General features: G+C 33.8%; 1 long non-coding RNA gene across 1 annotated transcript; it reads right to left on the reverse strand.

Annotated features, from left to right (window-relative positions):
* Positions 1 to 4,230: 4,230 nt before the first annotated feature.
* LOC147759542 (uncharacterized) lies at positions 4,231 to 7,690 on the reverse strand. Its single transcript, XR_015331269.1, has 3 exons — positions 7,393 to 7,690; positions 7,116 to 7,214; positions 4,231 to 6,076 (listed from the first exon to the last, which is right to left on the reverse strand). It is a non-coding gene; the product is annotated as an uncharacterized LOC147759542 (long non-coding RNA).
* Between the last annotated feature and the right edge of the window lie 839 nt (positions 7,691 to 8,529).

Consider the following 8,529-nt stretch of genomic DNA (forward strand, 5'->3'; position numbering starts at 1 on the left):
CACTCACACATGCATTCATGAAAGAATATGAACAAAGATGAGAGAATTATATGCATAAAATATCTTTTATTGTACAGATAAAAATATCAAAGCATCGTATATTCACAAATAATTCGCCGGTTATTTTATGTCTATAACTTTGCTCGAGATTTATAAATTTATAATAAATTTATAAATCTCGAACAAAGTACCGAGTTTCCGATTGCAGCATTTCTGTTTACCTCCAAATGGCTCAATCTCATGGTCTGTTGGTCAAACAACAAAAACTGCTCAGATATTTAAATCATTGTACCATATTGCGTCACATCAAGATAGCCAGTGACCTACATAATGTCGTTTCAATTTAGGGTTGATAAGGATCTGAGGTTAATTTTCGTCTGGCATTTTTTGAAATATGCTAAACACAAATTCGTCCAATGTATTTTTAATGTTGTAAAGTACAAATGAAGTTTCATCCGTAAAATATTGGTGAGAGTTGAAAAGGAAAGGCGGCCACTTTAGCCTGCCACCTCCCCCTACCATGAATGTAATGGGATGGACAGCCTGGAAGGAGACGTCACTGCCTCAGTGCTCAATGATCAGGAAGTGGATCGAAGGCGGCTTAGATATTAAGTATAAGAATGTCGTAATTTCAGCCATATCAATATAACGTTTTGAGAAATCAATGTCAGGTATTTGGTGATAAGTTAATTGTGATTTATTTTTGAAAAGTATTTTGACGCCCGTTTGCTTAAAAGTGGTTTTGGTCATTTCCCAACATTTTCCCCACGTACTATTTATTTCCTCCACCACTTCATCTCATTGCATCTCATAAATCAAAGGAAGATGCAGTTGCACTTCATTTTCAGTATTTTGAACTTCGTCGGTAGAAATAGTATTGGCAGTGGAAGTTTACCGTGAAAAATGGCCAAGGAGGGGAAAATGCTGTGAAATGACTTGTAAGGGTCTGGCCATTGACATGTTGATATTTAGTGAGCAGTTGGTAGTGGAATTATAGAATATGATACAGCCTTTTAGGTATATATATATATATAAATATATAAATATATATATATATATATATATATATATATATATATATATGATAACGTCCATTTCTGGAGTAAAGAACATAATTCAAGTATTAAGGGGGTACAGTAATATACTTCCATTTCGAATATTGACAAGATTTCATGAATTAAAATTTGATATTTCATTTCATGTGTGAGCTAAATTGAAGTCCTTGAGATTTCTGCGTGACAGATTATAAGATGAACCCTTCAAGAAATAAGGGCGAGTTGATAGCCCGCAATGTTGTTTGGGACGGATTTGAAAAGGCTCTGTCTAAAGGCGATTTTTTTCACGTGTTTTATTTATCAATATAACATCACGAACTTGAGTTCTTATAGGAATTAAATGTGATATATTTAAAACGTGATCATATATCAGAATGCATGGTCATCCCTTAGAAAGCTTATTTTATTGAATTGAAATATGTTCTATACTATCGTAGTTTCAAGTTGGTCACACGTGACATGTAAAATGATACTATTTGTGGTATTCTTCAGCAAGACAGCAATGGGTGACTTTCTAGTTTAGATCGAATGCGAATTAAGGAAGCAAAAATATTCCAAATTTTATGTCGGTTTAAAGCCCAAATTTTTTTCTGTAACATTCAGCAATTTCAAATAAATCGCCAAAGAACACTATCGAAACCGCTGATAAATTCTACAATCCCGGTGTCGAATTCTTAATTTCTGTTTTTACCGGCTTCAGTCTCATTCTCCAAATGGACTGAAATCTAGAATGTAACAACAAACGATCATTGTGTGTCTTTCTTTTAATGTTCAGATGAGAAAAAAGGCACATCGTCCCTTGAAATTTGAACATTTGCTGACTTGTTGAAAAAGAAATGTAATTTTACGAAACAAGATCGATTATTTTTTTTTTTTTACTAGTGAAGTATGTAGAATTTACAAATTTCAATTTTCATTTGCGAAAATTCCCTTCTTGAAAAGCTGATATTGTACATGTAAATGCCATTCATAGGATGGAAAAGCAACTTATTTTGTTTTTTAGTATTTATCTCTGAATGTAGTTCTTACAATGTAAAATATGGCACTTTTTATCCTGAAAATGACTTATATTTTGCCATTCATCTGTTGAACAAATACAGGTTCTGGGTAAAGATGATAGGACCATTTATGTGATTGAAAATAATGTTATTTTTCCAAATTTAACTGTTTTCGGCAATTCTCTCTAACCAGCGTTTTTCCTTCTATTGACCAGATGATGCAGAAATATCGTGATATTTTCTCGTATTTAGAACAATTTATGTTCAGAAGGTTGCAAATTATTTGTTTCAAGATTTTTGAAATTGAAAATGGATGTAGGAAATATGAGAAATACCGTGATATGTACCTTGGATTTTAATCCAGATTTCATAAGTGAACATGTAGTTTGTTTTCTAAATAGATTTTTTTTGTTTGTTTTTGTAACGATTTTTTAAATTTTCATATTCATTTTATTATCTAATGTTCATTAGTCTTTACATTTTGTCAATAGCTGTATAAACGTTGTATTAATTTTTGGGGACTTTTGACACTTTTTTGCCAAATATAACGAAAGTGCGTGTCCGTTTTTTTCGTTCCCAACGATAAGTGTCGGACTTCAAAAAAGCGTGCAATTTTAAACAGAGCATTTAACAAATGTCTCATAGTTTTCATTGTTATATAAAGATAAAACAATGGCGGATCCAGGACATTTTAAAGGGGACAAGTGTTGACATTTGGGGCGTGATGAATTCTTTCGAGGACTTGATCATGTGAGTCCAGAATGGGTCTCTCTCCTCGGGGAGGGCGGAGACTAGATCCACTATTGTTTTTTTTAAGAAGTTGAAAGATTTTGTTCGTTTCATTAAGATCAAACATAAGACCATTAATGTGGTAGACAGTTTATTTGTCAAGTCGAATAGATAAGAATGTTATATTTTTACACTTTTAAGTGAATTTAAATGCAGACATCAATCATATTCTCACAGATATTTGCAGTAATAAAAAGACTTACGACAATGATGTTTTATAGATACATGTTTTATTAATAACTGAGTACAGTAAAATAAATTTGAATTGTTCTTAATAAAAAACTTACTGAATATACAAAATGTCTTAGTGTTTTCCTGATGGCTACACGGCTCAGTGGTAGCCTGGGGTTGGGGTCCGATTTCTAGCTTGGGCACTTTGGAATTACAAAGGGGTGCTATCAAAATTTTTCTTCGGTTACTATAAGAAGAAAGTCTGCCCGGGGAGGGTGGGTGGGAACAGTTAGAGAAGTAGTGAACGCGCTTGCCTCTGAGACAGAAGGTCCCCAGTTCGATTCCTGGCGCTTCTAGGTCCTAGCAAATTACCTTTTACAAAAATACACCCAAATAAACAATTTAGACTACTACAAGAGGATCATACGAATGAGGAAAAAGTAAGTTGGGGCAGTGACTCAGTGGGTAAGGCGACAGACCAAGAAGGAGAAGAAGACTAAGTTAATAGAAAAAGGTTCGGGTCGAGCTGAAGAAAAGAAAGTCGAGAATGATGTTTCGCACATTTTTTAAACTACATATCTTGCAACTTTTATGTACGTTTATTATAACAAATACAAGTAATTCCACTATACAGATGTATGCAAAACCCATACATTACGTTTTGGCTCTACATAAAAAGTAATTTTTATAACGACTTCGCATTTCGAGATGTAAATCGAGCTTAAATACAACTATCTATAACTAAATGTGTCGGAGGTTCTATGCATTTTGAAAATTGTCGCTCAAGATCAATCGTTTTGGTTTTGAAAAAGTGTTCAAGAACACTACATACGAGACGACATAATACTGACCAGAACAAGAAATTCTCAGGTTTTTGCTGCGACGAGAAAGTTGAAGATTTGACGTGAAGTATTTTACAGCCATTGTTCAAAGTTGACATTGGTGTATTAGTCTTGTGACTGATACAAAATTTCGCCGAGGGGCATTTTTATCCAAAGGCAAAGGTGGTATCAAATTGAAAATTTAAAATGCATATGATCTCATGTAAGCGTTCCCCCCCGCACGCGGGTACACACTCATGACACCACAACTTCTATGTCGCCATGCTGATGATCACACACAACACCAAACAGCAGTCAAACATTATTCAATTATGCAAATTTGATGAGTGCTTTTCTCATAGATAAATAAATGTGTACCTCATATTTTGCGTCATCTTTTCTTTTCTTTAAATCTTAAAATAGGATTTAGATGGCACAATTTTGAGTGAACAATTAAATGTATGCGTCGTGCGAATCAAGAACAACATGAAGACATGGTCAGTTTACAACCTTATCCTAGTCATAGTCATTTTTAAGAACAATTTGTAAACAAAATTGAAAAGGTATGCGAAAACCGGTTAAATTAAATCAACTAATCACATTTACTCAGAAAATGCTAATAGACTCAAAGATCTCTGGTGCTCGGTGATCAAGAAACATTCAGTAAAAATAACCCAACAGCACTGCAGGACTGGCACCTAATCGGGCCTTTTGTTCTCAATCACCCCTTGATCCCGACCGCAAAACAGAATTAAGAAAGTACCAAGTGCAAGATCAACATTAAATAAAACACTGAACTTCCAAGTTTGTGTAAAACTTACTCGAACCAATCAAAGTGTCATTTTTCTGATAATATTTTGACTTTTCATATTTGATTAGAAAAAAAAAATTACAAAAGAAAAAGGATTTTTAGACGATAAGTCAGTAAATTGGCGATTAACGGACCAATTACGTGTTTTTAGTGGATTGACAAAAGTTGACAGTCTACAAAAGTTCGTTTAATTACTAGGAAATAGCCATTACCCCAAAACAGATCTTTTCGACAACTGTAATTTTTTATACGAATTTGATAAGGATTTTTTAACATGTCAAGTTGTAAAAGATGCGATAAAAGCCAGTCCTACTTATACATTTTATTTGAAGCAAAAGGAAACAATTTCTACTATTCACTGTTTCTCTTTGTGAGGGTATCCGCCTTGTAATGAAGGTAAAAAGTTAATTTTCCTTCTTCAATAACAAAAACTTATTAATTTCCAAAAAAACTAACCCAACCCCTGGTTTGATTTTCTGAAAATACATAAATTTCCCTCCTCCCAGTAATAAAACTATAGGTCTATCACTGATCAGACACACTACTAGTACATCAAAACACCCGGAACCAAAGGAAGTTTATTCTTACCATGCGTCATAACCGCATATTCACAATTTCAAAAAGACCCGTTTCAATACGTGTGGGCAATTCTGCAATAACTTGAGCACATTTTACAATTTCATAAGTGTCATATTTGGCGTTTACAGTTAATTGTAGATTTACATCTCGTTCATTTTTTCCAAAGAACCCACAATAAAACTCTTGTAGGCATTTTACGTAATGGAGTCGCGACTAATTTTTTTCCTAAGTTAGCTTCATTAAAATCTATATTTGTATCCAATTTAATATGAATAAACATGCATTTTCGATTGCATAACAAAGCGTCTTATTACATATTTGCCCACACATATAATTTTACAGTAAAACATTAAATCGGTCGTAGGCTACTAGCACAGTGCTCTACCTGCACATCACTTAATGATAAATTTGCAATTAATTTTATTTTCATAGATCACTTAAGCAAGGGATTTTTTTGTTTTGTTTTAGGATAACTTCAAAAGTGTCGTTTCAGATTCGAAAACTGATGGGTATGTGTGCGGATAGAGCGCTGTATTACAGCTTATTTAGATATGTATAATAATAAACCAGCGACGTGCAGGGTTGACGCTTGGATTTAGTCCATTTTATTAGAAGTTTCATGAATAAACCACTCGTTACACGCTGCACTTCATTTGATACACGGTTTGATGCAGAATATTACAACCCAAACCAAACATTACATTTCAAACTAAATCAAACGTCAACCCTGCAAGTTGACTATACAACAAACGCAAGACAACGTTGACATGGGTGCGGGCGCTGGCGAACACGAATCTGATGTCTTTGCTGGGAGTGCGTCCAATTTCATCGTAAGACGGTTGTTAAGAGACACTGAAAGTAAATGAAAAATGAAATAAATTATACGAAATCCACATGCAAGAAACTATAGCTAATAATTTTTAAAGTGAAATATAATCTTTACACCGATCCATTTCAGTATGCATTAAGAGACACAGAAATCATATCATAAGAATAGCTATGTACTAGGTAAATTGAACCTACACGTTCTATACAATAATAAACGACATTATTACTATTGCATGCCCTGTACATGTACACACTGTTACACGCCAGCATACTAATCTTTAATTCTTTCCATCTTTGCTAAGCCATATCCCTCCACGAGGAGTATTTTGATGGAGACTGCATATTTGCCCACATAGATAATTTTACCATAAAAACAGAAAACCGGCCGTAAAAACTTTATATATTTGCGGAATTAAAAGTAGATAAATATAAACATTTGACAGAAAGCCTAGTTTTGATAATGATAATTCAGGATTTTGTAAATGCGGGAACCGGAGTTACCATGTAGTAATATGAAATTGTTTCGGTTCTGTAGGATAACATAAAACACAAAGACAATTAACATGTGGTTTACAGAGCACAGGGATGCAGAAAGTGTTTGGTCTTTCTCTTGCTTTATTTATACATTATATTGCTTATTTTGTGAGTAGTCTGACATAAATTCAGCATTTTATTGCTACATGTGATTAATTTAAATGTGATCACTTTAATAGACAGAAAAATAATGATTTTACCAATTACTTTATTCCGATTAACCCACTTAAATAATTTCGTAATCCAAACGCTAACATTTTAGCTCAATTTCTTTTAAAATCAGATACTTTGTTCGAGCATTTTATTCCAGATTGTAATATAAAGGATGGTATGAAATTGAAATCATGAAAATTGAAGTCAACGGAGGTTGACAGTGCTCAGCAAATAAATATACGTTCGCTTTCCTGGTCGCGGCTAGTTCTGTAGAAAACCACCGGTTTATTGTTAATAAACAGTATATATTTGCACAAGCCGCTGTTGCAAGATGAAAAAGGCACCCATTGGGAGCTGAGAATGTACCGGTAGTTACCTGCTTTGTCGTCTTGCTTTGTTTAAGACGAATAACGAGTTCAGACCTTTGGACGGCTGGAATAATCTTCTCACTTCTCTATGAACAAATGCTTTCCTTCTGGAAAAAGCAACATAAGAAGTTATTTAACTTTTCAAGCTCATTTTGGAGTTTATGTCAATCAAATATATCTAAGAGCCATTACTCCTGAACTGAAGAGGAATAAGCATTCTTTCTGATAAAATATCGTCAACATAAACCGATCAGTGTTGCCTTATATCATGTATACAGTACTTACAACAAACTACATCAGTTCTTAGTGCCAAAATTCCAGTCTACGTGTGGTAATCGTGGCAATGTGGCATATGAAGCTTCTTCCTCTTCCTACTGACCTTGGTCCTATCTGAATACCTCTCACAAAAGTGCTCACCTGGTTACATAATAGTATCACTGTCGTGGGATTGTGTTAGAGAAGACACTTAACGCAATCTATCAGGTTATTGCACAAACAAACCATCTTGTTTTGTCCAAAGACTTTCACCCCAAATGAATGAGGTTATTATTATTATTATTATTAACGCATCCCAATTAAAACATGCTGTCGCCTATTGCTATAGCACTGTAAATATTTAACACTAGAGTTGTGGCGACTAAGGTTTGTACAGGTATTTCTAACATTTTTATTTCTTAAAAAAGTGCTTTGTTTTTTCTTTTAAAGACGCATAACAAAGAAGAAAGCCGCTCTGTACATTCTCTGTAACACAGAGAATGTACAAGGCAGCAATTTATTATTATTATCATTGATTATTGATTGATTATTGGTCCGGATCACCACCAAAACTAATCACTTCTAAGTTAACCCATTTCCCACCTACCCTGAAAATTTCATCAAAATCGGTCCTTAACTTTTTGAGTTATGTTGATGACAAACAAAAAAACAAACAAACAAACAGACAGACAGGGGTGAAAAAATAACCTCCTTGGCGGATGTACAATGTAATTAATCTGTCAATCAGCCGGACAAAAGCTTTAAAACTGCACATTTATTATATTTCTGGGCGCAAACTTGATACTCTTATCCGTTCCTCTAGTTCTGAAACCCGAGTTGTTTCTTGAATTTATACTATATGAAACTATACATGGTGGCATTTGGTCGAATTTATTGGCAATAATTTGACAAGTTTTTAAAAAATCTGACTAGATAAAGTTGACCTTTCAATATATTAGTAGAAATATGAAGTGAATATCATCATAAAAATAGTAAAAATACATTATATACTGTGTTTTTATCTTTTGGTGATAATTAAATAGCAAAGTCAAGATTATGCTAGTAGGAGTCATGTTTAATTACCTCCGCCAAGGAGGTTATGTTTTCACCCCTGTTTGTTTGTTTGTCTGTCTGCCTGTCTGTCATCAACATAACTCAAAAAGTTAT

This window comes from Lingula anatina, chromosome 10 (genome assembly GCF_051362555.1).
Source record: "Lingula anatina isolate TDL-2025a chromosome 10, LinAna3.0, whole genome shotgun sequence".
Classification (NCBI taxonomy): Eukaryota; Metazoa; Brachiopoda; class Lingulata; order Lingulida; family Lingulidae; genus Lingula; species Lingula anatina.